The sequence below is a fragment of the Etheostoma cragini genome, chromosome 13, assembly GCF_013103735.1.
Source record: "Etheostoma cragini isolate CJK2018 chromosome 13, CSU_Ecrag_1.0, whole genome shotgun sequence".
NCBI classification, from domain to species: Eukaryota; Metazoa; Chordata; class Actinopteri; order Perciformes; family Percidae; genus Etheostoma; species Etheostoma cragini.
Window position 1 is genome coordinate 2,417,044 of NC_048419.1, and position 20,702 is coordinate 2,437,745.

Sequence of the window (20,702 nt, forward strand, 5' to 3'; positions counted from 1 at the left end):
CTATTAGTATAACAATGGAGTCTCCACAGACTTTGTACATTTTATTATGCTGTACAATAAACCTTTTTGCATATCCTGATTGAAATGACCTCATAAAACATGACAACAGACATTCAAAGCAAAACTTCAGAAGTAATAAAAAAAAAAAAAGATCTATGCATTACAGATTTGTTAGTGATGTGTGACATCATAGGCATCCTAGAGTGAAAGTGGAAGTACCCAGGGCCCTAAAATGGGGAAGGGCCCGGCAAAAGCCTGGGATTATGGGAGCATGCTTTTATTTTAGAATTATTATTAAGATCATTGTTATTAGCATTTGAAAGAATGAGTCTGGGTGGACAAAATCAGCTTGTTTGCGGTACTCGTTGATGCTGCTGAGAATGAGGTCAACTTTGATTGTTTCATCGAAAAAAGGAGAAAGAACGAGAAAAGAAACACAACAGGATAAGCAGCTGTTTTTTTTCTTTAGATTTGTGAGCGATCAAAACTTGCTAGCAGCGTTTAAGAGTAGTTTGATATTGGTATTTAATAAAGCTAATATACTGTAGTTAGCTTGCTGATCAATGAAGCAGCATGGCTTCAGAAACAGCCCGTACAGGATGAGCTCTTTTTATTTTAACCACAGGCGCCTCCAAATGGCACGCTTAGGTTTCTTTGAAGGAGGACAAAAGAAAAAAGATAAACAGGTAACGAGGAACAGAAATACTGCGGGGAGAGGAGCGGGAAAGCAATGTAAAGGAGTGGGGAAGACAAAAGTCTATTTCTCCCAGTCTATTTTTATAGATCAGGCTGGATTTTATAGCTGTCGCTAAATCAGCCTATGATCTTGGGCTGCAGCAGCTTTTTACTCTAATAGACATTTCAATTAATCAGTCAGGCTCCGATGCTCAGAGTAGACCGGGCCACTTGCAATTTCCCTCCATTGCCGTTTCAGAGTGCCAGAGACAAACTAGTGTGCTTCTGAAGGGCTACCTGGCGCACGTCTGCACCGCTGTTGCATTGATTACATCAAAGCCGACGCGTGATTCATAAAAGCCAATATGGAGACTGAAGAATTCAATTTTGAATTACACTGGAGACATTCTTGTCACTTTAGGCACTCTTCTGAAGGGAGAGGCCTCGCTGTGATTCACAGACGGTCCTTTCATCTTTTCATCCAGCGTTTTTTTTTCTGGAACCTTGGGCTGAATCCGCCTGGGCAAACGCACTGCATTACTTGTCATTCAAGGGCATAATGACTCACCATCCACTGTTCCTCCTGGCACCGTCAAAGGTCACCCGTTTGCCGGCGTCACACACACTCACTCATTGAAATACAAAGACTGCAGGGAAACTTATCTCGTCTGCTCCTCCAGGTTGCCTTTTAAGAGATATGTCACTGCGGTAGAGCATATTATCATTTCCTGCACGTGCCCACGGTGTTCGGCTGCTCAGGAACACTCAAACACAAAAGCCAGAGTTTGCCTATCCAACCAGGGCTCAGCAGGGACACCCTGACATAATATCATTTCAGTCTCTATCCAGGAAGGGCATAAATGCAATGTTCCTCCTCTGAAACAGGGCAACGGTGGTAAAACAATAACCAAATAATAATAATATTAGCTAATTATTAGCAATGCTATAATTGATGTCATGTTTATATATGTAGTAGTTTTTAATGATGTGTAAGCTGTCAACAAACATTATTTGGATGCTATTGTAAAGTGTAGTATAGTAGTATAAAGTGATGATGGATATAATACATTATAATAACAATATTTAGGCAGCTATTATCAGTGCACAAATAATCAGCAAGTCTCTCTTTTATTGATCACCAAAAACCGATTCAATGGGGCCAAATGTATGCTACTGGATGCTTTACAAACCACTTATTAATCAGGAACTTTTTATCATGAGAACAATCCAAATATCATGTATGGATGGTTTACAAAACAATTAATCATTGAGAAAATATTAACTCTGTCTAGATTTATAAACCTGTCATTTTAACACTTAACTAATAAAATGACAAAATGAATCCATTTCATTTCAATTCAACTGGGGGGGGGGGGTGCAGTAGCTCAGTCCGTAGGGAGCTGGGTGGGGAACCGGAACCACCAAGTCCCCGTACTGACCAATGTATGGTGGTGGACTGGGAGCTGGAGAAGTACCAGTTAACCTCCTGGGTACTGCCAAGGTGCTCTTGAGCGAGGCACCAAACTCCCAACAGCTCGGGACTCCTTCAATTGGCAGCCCCCCTCCCCTCCACACACACCTTACACACACACACTCTGACATCTCTCCTTTAGTGCATGTAAAGGTACTAAGCTTATGTGTGTAATTCAGGCCTTAGTGTAATAACAGTGTAAATTGTAATTTTCCCTTGTAAGGATGCTTCATTTTTATTATTTGTTATCAGAAAAATGAGTATTAACTTTGCCTGAGTGTCATTCCCATACTTCCATCAGTGCACTGCTAATATGCACTGACCAATTCCTGCCAAAGTGTGCACTTTCGATGGTTAGTGTTGTCCCAAAAGGAACACTTCTGTTAGAACACTTAAGGGAAACGGCGAGCGGGATGAACGGGACTGTCACGGTTTGGCTTGCTGCCTCCCCAGTCCGTCTGTTTCCCTCTCCCTTGTGTTCTCCCTGTGCTGAGTGGGTGTAGTGCTCCTGGGTCTCTCTCCCCCCTCGTCAGGACACCTGTGGCTCCCCACACACCTGACTCAGATCCAGTCTCTGCCAGATCAGCCGTTCACCTACAGTGTTAACACTCGCTACGGCCAGCCCTAGTGGTTTTGCAGGATTATCTTCCTCTAGTATCTCAAATTTAAGCTTTTTTCTGGTGTGTTTTTGCTTCTGTTTCAGTCCTGGAAGCCCAGTCTGCACGAGACTAATCGTTGTTTTTTGGACCAGCCTCCCGCCTGTCCGCCCACTCTCAGTCCCTGAGGATTACTTTGCACCATTTTTCCGTTTTATTTAATAAAACCTCCGTTCCAGTTTCCCAACCTTTCCTCCGTTTCTACTCCTGAATCTACTACCAGCCTAACAGTAACGAACGCAACATGTGAACGGGATTTTCCAGCCTGCTTTTATGCGAATGAGGAGCAGCCGCCTCTCAAAATCTGCCCAAAATCTTTTAAACTTACCTTTGTGGATCAGTGCACACATTCAGCAGCTGCTATTTCTCCTCAACATGTTTTCAGAAACATGTTGAACTCTGTAAAAAGATCTGTAAAATCCGAGCTTCCTCCATTGTGGTCGGTTTGAAATTCTTGAGCAGCCAGACCCACGTGACGCGTTTGTCCAATCAGCTGTTGACTTTGGAGTCAAGATGACGCCCCATGTAGGGTCCATCGTTCCACACTGAACTTTTTGACCGTTTTGAGGGGTTCATCCGGGTACTCTCAGTGCACTGACTTTTTAAGTCATCTACATTATATACATATACACTTAAAAAGTGTTTGACGTGTGCAAGTGGGCGGTTTGAAACACAGCCTATCAAGTTACCATTTCTTTAACAATGGGTTAATTACTGCAAGCTCAATTTAGTGAGGAGACAGTATGTGGGTGTTTTTCTTTTTAATTCCAGGGTCATTCCTTTGCGGATGGGATTTTTTCCATGTGTAGTTATGGATGTTGGGATGTGAGGATTGCCGGTGGTATTAATAGCAGATCCCGGGGGCAGGCCATTTGGAGGTTGACTGCTCTTGAACCGTGATGGGAGTGTGTGTCCGCTGAAAGGTTTAAGCAGAGAGAAGTATCGCGGGAATAAGCCAGCCATTACGCACTCCTCGAGCATTACGAGACCTTGTGAAATCATCTTTTATTAAAGATTATTTTTATATTCATTTTCTTAAACTCCCCGATTCAGTCTGGCCTACATCAACACGTCCCTGCCACTCTGTGCTGCTGAAGCTGGCGTTCCACCTGCCAGCTTGAAAGACGAGTCTCAGAGGACCAGCGTGTGAGACGGAGCTGTACAGACTGTGGGAATACATTTGGGTGGTTTCAATTCCAAATCACACACCAGACTCCTCTCTCCCCGTCTGTGCTGTCCGATCAGCAAGGCAAACACTGTGTGCACTGTATTCTCTTTATTCTTAGATAACTGGAATGCTTTCATCCTATTAACAACAACATTTTGGGTTAAAAACTAAAATCTCAAAAAGTCCACACTACTTTATGATGCCATCATAATACAAATGATTGGCTGTTTTACCCATAAAGGTCAGGCAAACAGCAGGGATGAGAAACTGACACTAGTTTAAAGATGGAAATCTTTTCATCCCAATTCTAACTGTAGGCCTGGTTTGATTCAGCAATTAGTTTTAAATAAGTAAGACCCTTTTACTCCTTCAAGTATTACTTGATGTGACATGTTCCTCATTAGCATTTAGCGCTCTGCCATCTCAAACTGGGACTTAAAGGCTCTTTATCAAAAAAGAACATTTGTTAAAAGATAAGCAGCATTACTCTCACTTGCCCTGATTTAATATTTGTTTCTTGGAGGTTTGCTAAGCGGCAGTCTTTGTCTTTAGCGTTATCAGTGAGCGCCATTGCACTTTATGAAGAGTGGCTAGGGCCGCTCTTCTCAAAGCAGCTCCAGGACCATTTGCCTCCCAGTGGATTGGAGTCACTTAGCTCCACATTTATCACTTCAGAAATTAGCTTGGCTCCCTGTCATTACATTGAACTCCGCAAAGGTAATCAATCCGTAAGCGATGCTTGAGGAAAGGCAGAGCTGAGTGATTGATGGAACAAGACATTACTTACAGAATTGGAGGACTGCAAATAAACATGTGTGCCTGCGGGTAAGAGCTGAATTCACGGTTTGTGGCCTGCGTCTACACTACTACGTTTTCATTTTTAAGCTGCGTTTTTAAAAGAACAATCTTTTGCCTCCAGTAGCAGAACTAATCTCCGTCCATGTTAGTAAGTCTGACAATGCATAGACAGATAGTTTTTTATTGTCCATTGCATGCATTTCAGAAAGTTAGTTGGCACAATCCAGTTTGTAGCATTGCAATAAACATATGCACACACATTACACAAGACCACATACACATTATCCATACTACACAAAAATATACATATTACCAGTGATATAAATAAATACTTAAAAATAAAAATAGAAATATAATGAATATAGGTGAATCCAAAAGTTAATGCGTGTCATTTTTGCGTTAGGCCTGAGGTAACAGTTCTTTCTGTCTAAGTGTGTGTGTGTGTGTTGGGTTTCTGAAGACTCTCCACAGTGGTTCTGGAGCCTGTGTGCTCCAGGGGTTCTCAGTCTGCCTGAGGGGCCGAGGGTGAAGAACGGGTTCCCCGGGTGTAAGGGGTCCTGCTGGGTGTTTGTGGTCTGTGTGAGGAGACGGCTTGGGTGGATTTGCCAGATAGCTTGTCTATGTTGGTCCTTTTTTGCTGCTTCTAAGTTTTTATTTTTAATAAGTCTTTCTCTTCTGGGAAAAAATGGCCCATTCTGTTTTGTACTGGCCCGCCCAAAATTCAGTTGTTGGCCAATGTCACAGCTTGTAGGCAATCAGCAGGGTCTTGATCTTGATTCAGGGGGGAGCGTAGACAGGCTAGCACTGGGGTGATGTGCTCCCAGCAGCCTGATTTCACCAACTAGCTCTACATTGAAGCTGAATTATTAGCCCCCTAAACACATCTAACACTGCATTCTAATAGTTTCAGAGAGAAAGTCTAGCCAAGGCCAGACTGTGTCACTCTGTTCAAGGATGGTTGTTTTAGAGATGTCATTTCAGAAAGCTTCAGGGTCTCATGTTTTCGGATTATTCCATACTTTCTCGGGGACCAACAAGCCCATATTATTTCTTTTTTCCAAAACACTTCATAACCTTTTCTCAACTGCAGCCAGCACATTTCACATTTGGCATTGGTACAATTTTAAGACCTTTCCTGCAGCCAGAAAAAACTTAACCATTTAATGGCACATTTTTGTAAAGCTGAATATTTAATGTAATGGATTAGTTGTCACTTGGCAAAGTTTACAGGTATGGGATTGGGTTGTGACCAATTCTAGTTCAATATTATGAACACACAAGGGAAACCTCACTCAACTGGCTGTGGTCATTCATTCGGTTTCATGATGAACAAATGCTGAATAGTTGCTTAGTTGCAGCCTTAATGGAGTTTGATTTCTTGTAGGAGTCAATGTCTTCATTACATATGCAGAGACAGCACACAGTAGCAGACTGAGAATGATGTATTTGGTGTTTTAAACCTAAGAAATACATTTAAAAGCTTCCAAAAATCAAAGCATTCATGGACAGTTAATAGATTGAACCACATCGACGGGGAGAAGAGATAGTTATAGAAATAAACAGGTGTCTCTTATTTATCAATAGAATATTGTGGCTTCAATCAGTATTTTTTCCTACATATTGACAGTGAAATCTACGGGGCTCCAAAAGGGACATGGGCAATTCTGTTGTCTCGTGGTTCTTGTGAGCACAAGATACTTTCTGGTCCGCATGAGAAACGTTCTCGTCTTGAGAAACCTAAATCGAAATTCTAAATGCTGTATTTTAATTTGATCCGAACACAGAATAGAATATCTGCTTAGAAATATAGGAAATACTGGAGAGGATAGAACAACACAATGTAATTCTAAGTAAGACAGGTTTTTATTTTTAAATAAAAAGTGTATCCAAATGCAATGCACATTTTCTATAGGCTTTGTCTGCCACTTTATAAAAAAATATTTCAAGTGCTTGTTCCATGGTATCAGAATTTTGGATAGTCATTATGCAAGTGTTATTATGGAACCCGCCCAACGTCTAGACCTGACCTTCAATGGCATTGACACGCTACTTTTGGCCAGACGTCCATGCTTACGCAAGGTAATGGAACCAGATTTGTTCAGGTCCTGTCCCCTTACCAGTCGGCTATACTAAACTTAACTACTCTATTGTCAATGCCTAGCTCCAAACCAATCAGGCTGCGTCATTAGGCGGGTCTTGCCTTAATGTTGCATGGGTTCCACATCATGGAATCATGAATTGGTGAAACGCATGAGACACTTTCACAATCAAGAGGAACAAAATCCCCATGTCCCTTTCTATTCAGTTCAAATTCTAACAAGAGTTGTCTCAAGATACTTTCCAGATAGAGTTGGTCCAGACAATACTCTATAATTTACAAAGACCCAACAATTCCAGTAATCACCCCAAGAACAAGCATTCAGAGTGACAGTGGTGAAGAAAAACTCTCTTTTAGGGGGAAACCTCTAATTTTAGGGGCTCTGTAGAAATCTCTGGGTTTAAAAACAAAAGCAATCACACTGCTGTCATGGAAGAGGTCCACCTGTGAAAGCACAAGTGCTCTGGTTGTTGTGTGCATTAGTAGCAAGTTCCATTCCCTGGACGTGGCGTGCTCTCTGCCACCGTGTCACGGTAACAATCAGTTAGGGTAACAAAAGGGAGCCTTTATTTTCGAGAGAGCATTCCATTTTGAAACCTGTCCTCTAATGAGTGGTTGTTGTTTGGCTGGACTAAATGTCAACTAATGGAATAGGCTCTCAGACAGCAATCTCCATCGGCCCACAGTGGTCTCTGTCTCTGCTCATCAGGGTAAGTGTGCATGCAGGCGGTGCGGAGGCCGAGCTCACTCTCCAGGCCCTCTGCAAACAAACTCTATTCTGTTTTTATGGCGTCTCCCACTCATAAAAAACTGGCTCCCAGGCGGTATTTAATAAAAACCACCCAATTGTGTGGGAAGGAGACTTTATTAAAACTGTATTTCTTCCATATGTGCACCTTGATTAAGGGCCCGTGACAGGTACCATTGTTCCCTACCACACTCACTCCATCTGGGCCATTTTCCTCTTCTCTAGATAATACCTCGTTTCCTCCCCATGTTATCAAGATGACAGGTAAGAGGACATTGTCTACATAATTAGTGTAACCTGTGATTACTGTGTCCAAAACAGTTTCCCTTTTCTGAGGAGCCTCCAATAAATCTTTCACTTGATTAGATTGACGAGCACAAGAAGAAGAGAACAACACATAAATTGCTTCGTAAAAGTCAATGACAAGATGTTTTTGTATGGATGGTGGACACTAATATATTCCAAACATCTGCTAAGAAATTATAGTTTAAAGTAAACTCTTTCTAGCTATGACAGTAACAGATAAGAGGTTTTTTTTTTCAGTCAGTGATGCCATAGTCTATATCCGTGACGTTCCAATTCTGGGATTTCTTTGTTGCCGCTGAATATTCCGCCGGATTTCCTCTTTCTTTGTGTTGGCGTTGCCCTTTTGTACAAAGTTGGACATTTCAACCCTTTTTCTGCATCCCATAATCTACCCACTGAGCACCATAAAATTATTGAAATAACTTCTTGCCAGAGATATGTTTTTAGACAGTTATTAGCCAGACGTCAGTAAAATAGCTGTATTCACAACGTACAAATGTTTCCATTTAAAACGACGACATGCAGAGTGCAGGGCTGTAGTCATGACCACCTTTGACGAGTCCAAGCCAAGTCCAAGACCAGGTCTAGTTGAGTGCAAATCAAGACAGAGTCCAAAAAGGTTCAAGTCCGAGTTAAGACCGAGTCCAGGACAGAAAAAAAGGTCTTATGTCTTGAAATTATCAAGACAATCATTTGGGGTTATTTGTTGATAGTCATTCAACTGTTAATAAACAGAAATTTCTTAGAGTGTATATACTGAATATCGTTTCTTAATGTAACCACACATGAAAAAAAACTAAATCTAATATACATAAAGCCATGAAATTAACTAAGCACATTTCTATTTTATATTGATCTCACAGTCTTTCCTCCGTCATGACAAACCTTTGACTTTCACAATGTAGAATCTGTGTATCCAAAGACTTGTTGCAAAGTGCTTTACTGTACATAAAACTCACAATACAAAGTAGAGATTAAAAAAATAAATTCTAATAAGGCTGTGAAAATAGAAAATGCTCAATATGTAGTGAAGACAGCAGCCCCTGGCAGCCAGCCGTGGGGTTTCTACTTCTACTTCTATTAAATCAATCTTTAGATCTACAGTTTAATGTTTTATGGCACAGCAAAGCTTCTTACCTGACCTATACTAGAATCTTAACACCTCAAATGTGACACCTTTTTTTAATTAAAATTGACTGAAGATTCATGATGAGTTTTGAATAATACCATATAAAGTCCCTGACACAAACCAGTTCTTTGATACCAGATCATAATGAATTATGAATCTTTATCTCGGTTAAGGCCAGCTATACCCTTGATCTTCTCTTCAAATAGCTATTTGATTGGCTTGTTAATAATATCGCCTTCATCATATAATCCTCTCGCATTAATATTTCAATGAGTTTTAACATAAATGCGATGACTGATCACTTATGAGTACTGTTTACTTAGTCGTCTTGTCTCATAATTGCGAGTGAAGTGGACAAAACTTCCTATTAAACTGACTGATGGCAGGGATCATGATATTTTTAAGACAGACTGGGAGCATCAAACTGTTATCGCCCTCCCAGTTATGCGTTAATGTTGATTACAGGAAGCTGAGTGAGCTTTCACGGCACAGAAGCAGAGTTCTGTTTATTTGATCATGTACATGTGGACGTAGCGTGTTTTCGCCACAGTGTAAACCCTAAAGGCAAAAGGATTCTGCTATAAAAATATGTCAATAAATACATTTGTATTAGGATGTGTTTCATGAGATTAAAAAGATCTGCATTGTTACAAAAAAAACTAGCTTTTATTGCAGTCCAGATGCCACATTTGCTATCCTTTAAATGGGCATAAAGACGAAAAGTAGCTGTTAATTGTTACATTTCTCTGGTGTAACTGTTCAAGAGCTTTTTAAAAGTGTGTACACATCACACCGGATGCAGTATACATGTTGTTTTAATTGCACTATTTTTTAGTACACATTGCCTGCAGGAAAAGAGCATTTCTCTGGTAATTGTTTGGCTTTTTGTTTGAATTGAAAGTGACCAATTAGAGGAGAAATATTCACAGGATTATGTTGATGACGCAGCAACCAAATCCAGAAAGACAGAAGAAAGAAAGAGCGAACAGCATTCTCACATATCATTAACCACATTGATCAGTTTTGTGGTGCAAATATATCCGGGATTGATTTCTCAGAGGACGCAATGGAGAATGTTGCTTAGAGACAGGGGAGTTAATTAACAGCAGACGTGAGGCCACACAAAGGCCGTATTTCTGAGTGCTACAACATGCAGGAGGAGTGTGTGTTTTCTGCTTTTCTATCCTCACTAATAAAGGAACCGTTACTGAATTATAACTATAAAAGATACATTTTAGCATTTCTAGCCTTGCATTGCCGACCTTCCTGCACAGCGCTGTGGAGGAATGTCTGGCTAGTCCACACAGCATTCTGGGATGGGAGAAAAACGTGCTCTGGTGCATTGGCATGTCTTTAAACCAATCACAATCGTCTTGGGCGGCGCTAACACCGGACGGTGCCGCTGCTTAATAGCCTCGGGAAGGAACTGGTTTTGGTGGAACATGTGAACGTCCAATCATAGTTAGTAAATCCAACATAGTTTATAATAATAATACTAATATTGTATCCTTTGGTAGTAATTACAATTTACACTCTGTTGTTGTTACACACAGGCCTAAACTACACACACATGCTTAGTACCTAAACATGCACTAAGTGGAGAGATGTCAGAGTGTGTGTGTGTGTGTGTGTGTGTGTGTGTGTGTGTGGGGGGGCAGTTGTGGATTCAGTGCCTTGCTCAAGAGTGTCACAGCAGTGAACTGGCACCTCTCCACCTACCAGTCCACCACCATACTTTGGTCAAACTAATTTTGGAATAATAAATTATATTTATTTATGATTTCTTTTCTTAAATTCATCCCACTACTATTGCTATTCATGAATCGTAATATTAGGATGTTTTTTTTTTAGATAATGGAATAATCCCTTTGGGGGGGGGGGGGGGGGGGGGGGGCTGACTGTCCAGTTGACTGTACTACAGTGTTGTAGTACTAGTGGACATTTTGTTGAGCACATGATACCAGTGCGTGTGTGTGTGCTTGGCACTACTACTAGCATGGGGGCCTTAGCATGGTCCCTTCTGCCCCCCCCCCCCCTCCCTGAGGGCCCCATTGACAGCAATGACTCTGCTTCTCCAGGCTGTTACCATGTGCCACATTAGACTGCATTTTCTTCTGTCTGCACATTAAGCAGCATAATGGAGCTTGGAGCACCTTCTCGTTAAGACATTTCTCGCTAAGAAAGGCCTTTGGGTGTTCCACTCATCTTTGAAGCACCGATCCCCTTCCCTGCTGTTATTCTGTGGCAGCTCCCCTCAGATCAACTGCTCGGCTGTCACAGGCCTCCACTCCTGCACAGCCTACAGTGGGAGCTGATGGAGGCCAACATCACCCTCTGGCAGCTTTTCAGACTTCCGACTTTAAGCTTTTTTTGCTTATAGGCTGATCCTTAGCAGCACAAAATGACAACAACTCCCTTTTCGCCCCTGTGGGTGCTTCGGAAAACATCCGTGGAACAGGACGGCTGGGGGTCTGACTTTAAGGATAGCCACTTAGTCTGCAGTTGGCACATTCGGAGGACTTTGGGGAACTGCAGTAAGAACTGCGGCTCTCAAAGTTTTGAGGCTGTTGCTCCTTTTAAAATGAAAATGTAATCCTGTTAGTAGCTGGAGGACATACTCTCATTTGAAAGACATTATAATTAGTTATTAATTAGTGTTGTTAAATGCAATCTTAAAAGGAAGAAAGGAAAGAAAACTTTAATTACAAAATCAAAATGCATTATTTCTGGTTCACCTCAAGCTCTCCAAAAAGTTTTTGATCTGCAAGCAGTTGTTGACTTTACTCAAACAAAGCACTTGTGGAGTTTTTTTTATTTGAAAGCCTTCATCAAACATAGATGTCTGAAAATATGAGTCTCAGTCCTCCTCTTGGAGTAGTGCAGTGCAGTTTATGGAAGAAAGAATATAATATGAACAAACAAGAGCAGATGAGCCAAAAGTCTAATATTTAATAACATAAACAGATGGATTATGGCTTTAAATAGACAGTGGTTCCTCATGTTTGGAGTGTTATAAAATCAACCTAGAGTCTGCACTGATGCTTATGACGATCTATTTCCCCACATGAATTTGTATTTAAAGCTCCCATGGCATGTCAATTTCACTTTAATTTGACTTTATGTTAATATGAGTTTCCCAGCCTGCCTATGGTCCCCCAGTGGCTAGAAATGGTGATAGTGTAAACCGAGCCCTGGGTATCCTGCTCTGCCTTTGAGAAAATGAAAGCTCAGATGGGCCCATCTGGAATCTTGCCCCTTATGAGATCAAAATGAGAGAGAGACATCATGGCTTTCTTAGTGGATGTTGGTCAAGCTCATAATCATAAGCTTAATTACCAGCCGTAATTATGCAATACCAATATTGATTTCACCAGATGTTGTCCCCGCCATAGCTTTGCAACCGAGCAAGATGGAGTCAGGAAACGTTACCGATGTGTAGTTGTTATCAAGTAAGTAGGAGGGTGGGAACGGACATCTTCAGTTTGTTTTTTAAACCGTGTGAGGCATTGTGGGGTCACTTGGGTGCAGCAGAAACGAGCTGTGAACACTGCACTGATATTATCGCCTTATAAATTGTTACCTGAATAATGAAAAAAATGTACCCCTTTGAGCTCTGTTATGGACTCCACCAACTCCTGCAGAGATGTCTGGCTCCTTCTCAATAATCCTACTTGCCTGAGCCTCTTCCATGAAACCCCACCCTTATGGAGGATATTGGGAAACAAACCACATACTGAACAGAAAAGCAGCAAGGTGAATTAGGAGGATGCTGATCAAAGGACTATACCTCCTCCACTGTTTCCCCCAAACGTCACCTGATGAAATCTGACCTTCAACATCCAATTTTGTGTGAATAACTTGAAGTTTTTTTTCTCACATCCAAATATTATTAATTTGGGATTGCCACTGTCTCTGCTGTGTCCAACCCACTGGTTTTATCTCTGTGCTCATTAGATGATTTGTCTGATGAGCACGTACTCACTCACTCATTAGACCAGCAACATGTGTATTTGATACCTGCCTTTTCATTTATTGGACTTAATACGGTTTCATCCGTTCAAAGCTGCACCGGGGCAACTTTGTTCATCGATTTTCATCAACAATTGTTTCGAGATACAGTTTATGAGACACTACGCACTGTATATTAATGCAGGTCAGGATACCAAAAGCACAGATGCAAATGATGCAAAAAAATAAAAGAGACTTCAGATGCAGTGTCAGGGGACCACTAATGATGAACACTGATGATTTGAGCTAGCTTCTTCTATACTCACTGCTGTTCAGAGTCTGTATTTCTTTCTTAGGAGTCATGTTAAGCAGTTTGGTCTGAAAAACAGTTGGGTACGTTTACATTTAAATCTCGATTTGTTGTTATCTTCAATTCAACTTGATTGCGTGTGTGTGTGTGTGTGTGTGTGTGTGTGAGAGGGGTTGACAACCGGTTATGACTCTCAGTGCTCTCTCTCTCTCTCTGTGATGGACAGTGTTGGGAACCCTGATTAAGGATCAATGGATTCACATGTTAACGTATATATTGTACATATTATATCATACATATTAACGTACTATCTTGTTTGCACTTCTGTAGTTTGACAGATTCTCGATCCATACAGTACAGCTGGCTGCCTGCCGACCTTCTTCCCACCTGTCTTGTGGTGTGTCAGCTCGCTCTCTTTTTAGATATTTATCAAAGCGCGTCACTTTGCTGACATGAGCTAATGTTCTATTTCAGGCCAGATGAAGCATGCAGCGCCTGATAACACAGTTAACTTGCCCTTGTCTTAATGAGCCAGCTATGCACTATAACGTCATGAACAATCTATTATCTAGAGAGGTTTCAGCCTCATTAGTGTGTTGTGCTTCATGTAGCAACATCCAGACTGAACATGCAGACAGACTGTTTGGAGAACAGTGTCTTGCTTTTACTGACTTTCTTTCTTTAGTCCCTTTATGCATGTGCCATCATAATGTCTAAAATGCAGGTGTGAACTTTTTCAGTCAAATTTCAAAACTATAATTCTGTAAAACCACCATTCTGCGGGTTTCAGGCTAAGCAAAGACTTTGGGTTATGTAAGGCTAATTGCCCTCTTGGTGAATGCTCTTAACCCTTTTGTTGTCTTCCCTTCAAACTTTACATTTTTGTCTCTTTTTTCAATGTTTGTCACTTTTTTTTAACGTTTTAAACACTACTTAACACTAACTTATTAATTTTAGTTTGCCTATAGTTTTGGAATTTATGGCCAATAATTTATATATTTATACGGAATTATACCTAATGTTGAGTCAGAAAAGCAGAAATTAGGAATTATTTAGACTAATATTGTATGGAATATTGTACTAATAGGAATGGATGTTGATGGATAATCACAGACTGGAATATGTCAACTTTTACTCAATACTATTTCAAAAACACTTCAATTTGTTTTTCAAATGCTATAAAATTGAACAAGACGCCCCGAAATTAATGAAAGTAGAGATTTGTACTTGGCAAAGAGCGTTGTGTGAAATCAATCATGTTATTTTGGGGAATTAAAAAAAGTAAAGTTTGTTTAACATTTCTCAATACATTAAACAACTGATCACTTAACCCTCTTGTTGTCTTTGGATCAAATTAACCTGTTTTCCTATATCAGTGTTCTTTTTAATTACCCAATTAAAATTACTCAAAATTCCACACAACGCTCTTTGGCAAGTACAAATCTCTACTTTCATTAATTATGGGGTGTCTTATCCAACTTTTATAGTTGAATAGATGTTTTGAAATAGTATTGAGTAAAAGTTGACATATTCCAGTCTGTGATTATCCATCAACATCCATTCCTTTAATTTTTGTCTAAACAATTCCGAAATTTTCTAACTCAAATATTTGGTAAAATTGCCTATGAATGAGGTGAATAATAAATAATAAATAAATTCAAAATATAATTGCAAAACTAAAAAATAAGATAGTGTTACGCGGTGTTAAACATTTAAAAAAAAGTGACAAACATTGAAAAAATGTCAAAAGTGTTGACAAAAGCACTGACGCATGATGTGCACAGGACTTATCATTTTGGGGTAGATTTTAAATTGTTTTTTTAAGCCGCAAATATTACTGTTAGAAAATATGTAAGAATTTATGCATGTGTTGTATTTTAAACCCTCCAAAATCCGTTTTTACTGTGTAAGATTTATATAATATAACATGTATGTTTCCTTCATAGTGTTTATAGTGTAAAATGCATTTCAGAAAGGGAGGCTTGGTGTTCATTTTTCTGAACATCCAGGATTTTATTTAGTTATTTATTTATTCGGAGACGGAATCCTCTCTTCAAAGAGAAAGCCTGAAGCGATCCCTTTTACTCAGCAATTCATCGGAATTGTCCTTCAGGATCATTGACCAGCGAGCTAACTCTTTCTCAGGAAAACAATTTGACATTTCAATGGAAGCAGGCAAGCAAAGCACATTAGTTCTGCAGCATGTACACTTTCAAAGGCAATTACAGAACAACAGAGGCAAAGCGTAAAGTGATGAAGCAGGAAATCTGTTCTATTTCAAACATCATATATGCAGCGTGTTAAGTATTATTGAAGCTTCACTGTTCACAGACAACATTGCTTTGTTATTAAGCACAGACAAAAAGATTTAAATTTAAATGCACACCAAATGATAATAAAGAAAATTTGACTTCCTACAAGAGCACTGTTGAGTTCAATGAGAGCCTAGCTCTTCTTCCCTAAAACAACCCAGAAGAGGCACTTGAAAGCAGCGTGGGGGCAGTGGTTTGTTTGTTTCAATGCATCTTTCTCACAGCAGACATTTTGAATTTTCATGGCTGGAAAATCCCAGGTGGAATTAATAACATTTGACTCTGTTCCATTTAAATGTCCCAGTAAAGCAGTACACAATACCCGGTCTCTAGAACCGGCACACCTGAATGCAATTCAGCCATTACTCATGTTAATATTCAACTGGACAAGTCAAGATGACTGCTGTGAGAAAGGCCTATAAATAGACCTTCATGATGCATTGAACAAGCAGCTCACGGAAATTTGTAGTTCAGGCCGGAGTCATCAACAGGTTCTCATTGAAATTACCAAAGTTAAACAACAGGCCTGTTTCACTGTGGACGGCAGGGTGGTTTTCCTCGAGATATCATGGTCTCCAGGCAACTTTCTAAATGGCTCACCCTGGATTTCCACAAACTGTGGAACGGCTGCTGATCGGCTCCATGGTCCGTCGGCTCCGTGGTCCGCCGTCAGTTGTTGCGGAACAGCTGTGGCCATGACTGACAGCTTCACGTGTGATCGCGCGGTGTAACAGGATGCGGTTTCTATAAACAGAACCACAAAACCTCTGATCTGTTGACTTCAGGCCTGTCTCTGCCTATTGTGACATTTTCAAGGTGTAGTGTAGGCAAATATGATCCACTGTACTGTGGAGGAAGGAACAGGTTCAGATACAGTGTTAGGGGACCACTAAGGTCTATATAAAAGAGACTTCAGATACAGTGTTAGGGGCCACTAAGGTCTATATAAAAGAGACTTCAGATACAGTATTAGGGGACCACTAAGGTCTATGTAAAAGAGACTTCAGATACAGTATTAGGGGACCACTAAGGTCTATATAAAAGAGACTTCAGATACAGTATTAGGGACCACTAAGGTCTATATAAAAGAGACTTCAGATACAGTGTTAGGGACCACTAAGGTCTATATAAAAGAGACTTCAGATACAGTGTTAGGGGACCACTAAGGTCTATATAAAAGAGACTTCAGATACAGTATTAGGGGACCACTGAGGTCTGTATAAAAGAGACTTCAGATACAGTGTTAGGGACCACTGAGGTCTATATAAAAGAGACTTCAGATACAGTGTTAGGGGACCCCTAAGGTCTGTATAAAAGCCTAAAAATCAGAATTTCTTAGGACCTTTAAAGCAATCACAACTTTCTTGGGCAGCGCTAAGCAACAGACAGCAACGGCGCCTCTGCAAAATAACTTGTTTTGGTGGAACGTGAATTCTTTAGTAGTTTTGCGACAGAAAACTTTGATTGGACAGATAGTCTAGCTAGCTGTCTGGATTTACCCTGCAGAGATCTGAGGACCCCGAAAAAGGTGGCATCTAAATTAACAGCCGCAATGGAGCAATCCCGGACGTGAATCTTTGAGATATAGACTACCAATAACTTGACTCATTTCTTCTACTGTCAACCCCCTCTCCCCACCCCCTCAACATGCAGTACCAACAAAGTGCATGTGGGAGACAGGAAAAGAAGCTACTTGAATTTATTGGCAAAACAGCATCTAAAAGAAAACCCCGGTTTAGTGCCGAGTGCAAGAGAGGGCCCAGACACTCTAATACATAAAGAAAACAACTAAAAATAGTTGGAATAAGAGTTAGAACCTGAGGGAAAAAAAGAAAGAGATCATGCATATAACCCAATGCATATACAACATAAGTACATTGTGTACTCTGGCTCCTTGTGCACATAATTTGCCAACCCACACAGAGGAAGAGATTTTTCACAAGTACTGCATTCAATTGCAAAGCATGATGTTGATGCTGTGGAGAAAGTGTGATTTTCTCCTGAGAATAGATTATCTAAATGGAGGAATTCATCAAATGAATGCATGCAAAGTCCGAAATTATTTAATGACATTAAAACTCACTTAGTGGGTCAATGAATAAGTGTGCCCTCCTTTGAGCCTGTACAAGGAGAAATGTCAGAATTTAACTAAGCAGTCACAGGATATCTGTCTTTTGTATGATTAGGATTTGAACGTTTACAGATTAATTTGTTTCCTCACAGCACAAAAAAACACCGTGATCCACAAATAACACCTTGACAGGTGTGAGTATGTACTATTATGTCATGACTGAGTAGGAATGGAGCTCCGGTACTGTATGAGTCACTCTTTTTTATTTTAACAAACGTGCTGAATAGGAGGATGAATTGCACTCTCAATCTGAGGGATCACCATGCTGGGAAAGAAATGGATTTCATACCAGTTGTGAAATCGTTTGTTCTTACTCGGACTAGTGAAATAATTTTCAGTGATGTAGGAATTCTGGAAAACATTCTGGCAAAGAGAGGCGATGATTGGTTTCCAGATAGCTTAGTCACACAATATGTGTATTTGTATTTGAGTGTGTCAGTGTGTGCTATGTATATCATGCCTTGTAAAAATTAAATAAAAAATGTCACAGTGTCACGATTTTTGATGGATGATTTTGTGCGCGAGAACCCTGTGACCATGCGACTGGATTTCACGAATAAATGCAGTTTGTATATAGACTGAGCACAATGAAGTCTCTTTAATAATGGTTAAGCTTTGAAAAGCCTGCCCCAAAAGAAGTTGCATGCACAGCCAATAGGAATGCTCAATCTCTCTTAAATAGCCTGTAATTGGCCAGAGTCTCCCATCAAGTTAGATTGAGTAACGCCTGAAAACAGAGCCAAGGAGGAGATGCAGAAGTCTAGATTTCTCTCAGACCAGTTGAATTACCACAAACTGAAAGATTATTGGGGAGTGTCGGTACACGATCCGTCCTGCCTACACGATCCGTTCTGCCCATGTGCAAGATGTTCGTGTAGGCAGGACGGATCGTGTACCCACAGGGAGTTTGCACCCAACAACGGCAAAAAAGAAACTGCCTACTACATCTTTAATTAAAGCTGACAGCACGTGGTGTTCAAGAAGCATGCTATCCGTTATTAAGCCGTTTTTCAAAGTGACTTGTCATTTGCTTTCGTCCTGTGTGTAAATTGACTTTAGATTATTGAGTTCACTGATTGGCTCACCCAACCATGGATTAATTCCCTGTAGAGTACAGCTCTATGCATGTAAGACAAACCTTGACTTTATGATGTTTGGGTTTAATTTTCCTTAACCGCACAGTAAATATAAAAGCCTGTTTGACTTACCACACCAAACTAAACTAATCCATCTTCTTCTGACAGTTGGGGTTCAATTCCTAACCCTTATCATATTTTCTCCTTCAGTAATTGCCTTTTTCTTTCCATTTCTCAGGCTCAGAAAGGGGAATTGATTAAATTGTGAGTCTCAGTGGCCTAGAAGGGAGAAAAAAAAAACTCAGTCAAAGAAAAATACAGTAAATCTCCAGAGGCCAAGTCAGTGTGGCATATAATGCATCTTTATGTAGGACTAATGACAACACTTCTTTGGTCTTCTCATTACAGCTGAGCCCTTTGCGATCTCTCCCAGTGGACACTCATTTGAATGAAATTGTCCAAAGGTGTCTGAAAATCTATTCTGCCCTGGAAGACATCAACTCAGGACCGATATTTACTTAAAGCTCAATCACTGATGACATTCCTTCTGGACTCGGAAGTTGGAGTACCTGTCGGAAAAGTCCGAAACTTTCCGGCACCGCTGGTCGTTCATCCCGGCCGCTGTCTGACTCCTCCAACACCTGCACCACCTAACTGTCTGGCAGTTTCTGTTCCCGTTTACTACTCACCACTCACCATGGCTCTATGAAAATTTTTACGATTATCTGTGTCTTTATATTTTTCCAAGTAATTATGTGTACTATGGTTAAACTCAATGTCATCTGTACTATGGAGACTTACTTATGCTGTGCTATTTGATTGCATATTATTCTATTTAATTTTAAGTCACTTATTTACTTGCACCATGGCCACCTAACTTTACCAAACAATATATTTTATATAATACCACTTTACACTTTACATTCATTCAGTACTTTTTGCACCTTGTCTGTTCTTTACTATAGAAAAATGCTGCTGTAACAAGGGAATATCTCCATTGTGGGATGAGTAAAGTATTATCTTATGTTATCTTATCCTAAAGCTGTAGTAACACAAAGTTATTAGCATTTCTTTGATATCAGTTAAATCAATCATACACACAGTCCTGTCCATATTCTAGCCATGGACATGTTGTTACGCTGTTTGCATGCACATAAAACAGCGTGATGTGTGGTCATAAACTGGTATTCCTAAACAATGAAAATCTGACTTATAAATGGAACACATTCAGCTCGGGTGTGACGTTATTCCCAATTTCAGCTTCCGACTTCCGAGGTAAATGGAACGCACAACTGGATGTCTATATTGTGACTGTGATGGAACAGAGGGAGGTTATGAAATGCAGCAGGCTGTAAGTGCTGGAGAGCCTGTAGTGGCAGCAATATGAATTCCATCTTATTGACCACATTGTCCTCACCGTCTCTCCTCATATCTTCACTGTCACTTCACTGCCATCCTCTACCCCCATAAAGGTTTTATAAAGCAATTTCCTTGGAAAAAAAAAAGCAATCCATTAGCGGTGGATTCCAAGAGGAGGAGGAAATGAAATAGTTAAGGGTGCAGCAGTGGAAATAGCTGCTGAAATGAGCCCGTCCAATCACTTAATAAGGCGTTGTTTTATATTCCTGAGAGGTGGCCCTGTGTCAGGCTACAGATAACCTTTTAAAAGACCAATTTACTTTTCACAATTATCAGGGCCCACTATATTAACTAAATTACCAACTTTAAGTGATCTAGCCTCTGTGCAGTCTTTAAGTTGTTCGACTACATGGCTACACTGCATGCCCAATGAATTCACCTCAAATTGGACATATTGGAAAGATGTCTTAACTTTTGCAGAGGACTTTAAATTGGATAACAACTTTCTTGCAAAAAT

The 20,702-nt window shown here is 40.3% G+C and overlaps 1 long non-coding RNA gene across 1 annotated transcript; it reads right to left on the reverse strand.

Moving 5' to 3' along the window:
- Nucleotides 1–803: 803 nt before the first annotated feature.
- Nucleotides 804–20,110, reverse strand: LOC117955627. Its single transcript, XR_004659102.1, has 3 exons — nucleotides 19,924–20,110; nucleotides 1,251–1,255; nucleotides 804–818 (listed from the first exon to the last, which is right to left on the reverse strand). It is a non-coding gene; the product is annotated as an uncharacterized LOC117955627 (long non-coding RNA).
- Between the last annotated feature and the right edge of the window lie 592 nt (nucleotides 20,111–20,702).